Raw genomic sequence first — 2,671 nt, forward strand, 5'->3', positions numbered from 1 at the left:
AGCCCAAGAGTGTCACTTTTAAGAAGTTAAATTACTGCTTGAACTCACATGCCTAGAACTGGTATTCTCATTCAAGTTATTGTTTCTCCAGAATCCTAAAGCTTACCCACTATTAAGTTTATTCTGGGTCTTCTAGGAGAGTCATTGGCCCATGATGCAGTTCTGACTCTTTTGAATCATAGAAGGAAGGGAGGGAGGGAGAGAGAACGGTTGGATGAAGAATCTTAGACTGCGTGCAGTACTGAGAAATTTCTGCAAGGCTGAACATCTTGGAGCTAAAGTTGCTCACCAGAGTAGTTCCACATTGCCCAGGAATAGACCTGTTTTAGACTTCAAGAAGTATAAGCTCAACAAGAAGCAGTGATGAATTTCAGAGCACAGAAATTATTCAATTGTAATCCTTTATGAGTGGTACATTTTTATTCCTGCCACTTTATATCACACTTTCTTCAAGCAAATCTGCTGGTTTTGTCTTCTCTGCCTATTGCCCTAGTTCAAGTGAAGTCATCGTTCACCTAAACAATCCTGTGTGTGTGTGTGTGTGTGTGTGTGTGTGTGTATGCCAGGGATTAAACCTGGGGCACAAAATCACTGAGCCACATCTGCAGCCCTTTTTTGTGTTTCAGAGACAGGATCTCTTTTAATTGCTTAGGGACTCACTAAGTTGCTGAGGCTGGCTTTGAACTCTTGATCTTTCTGCCTCAGCCTCCGGAGCCACAGGGATTACAGGAGTGCACCATCGTACCCAGTTTCCAGTAACACGTCAACATTTTCTTACTTCCAGTTTCAGTACCCTTAAAACAATTTTCTGCAGTGATGCCAAGATGATCTTTCTGATACATAAAACCAACTATGTGATAACCCAGTTTAAGCAGCTAGGTAGAGATATCTTTTTGTCATTCCATGACAGGTGTGATGATCCTCTAGCACATAAATGACAAGAATCTCACCAGGTTTCATTAACTAGGCTAATTTCAAAATTGCCTCACATTCTTTTTTTTAAGATTTTTAAAATAACTTTATTTACTTTTAAATTTTTTTAGTTGTTGATGGACCTTTATTTAACTTATTTATTTATATGTGGTGCTGAAAATTGTACTCAGTGCCTCACACATGCTAGGCAAGCGCTCTACCACTGAGCCACAACCCCAGCCCCCAAGTTGACTCATATTCTTTTTGGTAAGTTCATCATTATGAAATTTAAATTGGGCTATCCTATGTGCCATACATCATCCATCTGCTTAAAAATTCTTCAAATATTTATAGGCAAAAACCTAAGCTTTTTAAAAATTATTTTTAGTTGCAAATCAACACAATACCTTTATTTTATTTATTTTTAGGTGGTGCTGAGGTTGGAACCCAGTGCCTCACACATGCTAGGAAAGTGCTCCACCACCGAGCCACTGTTCCAGCCCCCAAAACCCCAAGCTCTTGATCATGGTATATCAGGACCTCTAGGACCCAGCCACTTCCTACTTCTTTCACATTAAACCCTGCCACTTCTTTCCTAGCATTTAATACTCAAAAAAAGTATAGTAGTGAATTATTTGTAGCTCCTGATATGCTATATCATATCTCCATGTCTTATCATACTCATATACTCTACCTGACATTCCATTTTTTCTCCTCCCTTTGTTTTTATTTGAATTTTATTTCAGATTCAGCTCAACCATCACCAACTCTTGCCCATGACTGGTGCAGACAAGAGGAACTGGGTTTAAAAGAGCTGGCTGCAACATTAAGCTAAGAAAGTGAGGAAAAATCACACAACACAAACATAAGTTTTTCAAATCGAGGGCGGGACAGCTCTGTGACTTTAAAGGTCAGCTTCCACGCTGGAAAGAGAGAGCATGCACCCAGAATTCATTTATTTATAGGGAAATGAACAAAGGAGTTTTGATAGAATGTTCTTCACCAAATAAGGCAAGGTGTGGGCTGACCTAGCCACAATGGGTAATGCCCAGGTCCAGAACTATGGGAAAGCAGACTTCTTTGCAAGTGAAGGTGGAGACCACCTGCAAGGTGCAGCCCAAACAGCCTGCAATGCCAAACCAACACCCCCTTGGCTCAAGGCTGAGATGGGATGCTTAATAAAGCTCAGGGGTGGCCCCCCACAACCAACTAACTTTTCATAAATCATATATATCCCAACCCAAAGATCAGTTAGTCCAATCTCTAGCCCATTCGAGAATCTTATCTAAGCCATCCAGGCAGAAGTTCATCCAGAAAAGAGTAGACTTCACAAGACCAATGGCTATCTCTTTGATTGGTTTATGTGACTATGCTCATGATCACATTAACCAAGCAAAGCCACATCTTATTCCACTCCATCAGGAGTCTGTTAGTTCCTCTTTCTCCATCTTTTCTGTGGGCAGTGGTTGAAATGAATAGCACTCAATTAAAGTGAATTGAAATAAAAGAGCATTCACCTGCAGCCTCAAGATGAATGGAGAGTTAGAAGTTAGGAGCCTGAGAAATTCTGGCAAGTCCCATAGAGATGAACTCTAGCTTTGAATCTTGGGTGGGGGTGGAGGCAGGAAAGATGAAGATGAGGAAGGACAGAACTTACCAATAAGCCATTGGTTGGTTCTTTATAGTTGAGATTTCTGAACTTTCTGCCTTTTCATTTCTGAATCTCCTACCTGTGACTCACAGATGTTTCAAGAGGCTT

The sequence above is a fragment of the Callospermophilus lateralis genome, chromosome 4 (genome assembly GCF_048772815.1).
Source record: "Callospermophilus lateralis isolate mCalLat2 chromosome 4, mCalLat2.hap1, whole genome shotgun sequence".
In the NCBI taxonomy this organism is placed as follows: Eukaryota; Metazoa; Chordata; class Mammalia; order Rodentia; family Sciuridae; genus Callospermophilus; species Callospermophilus lateralis.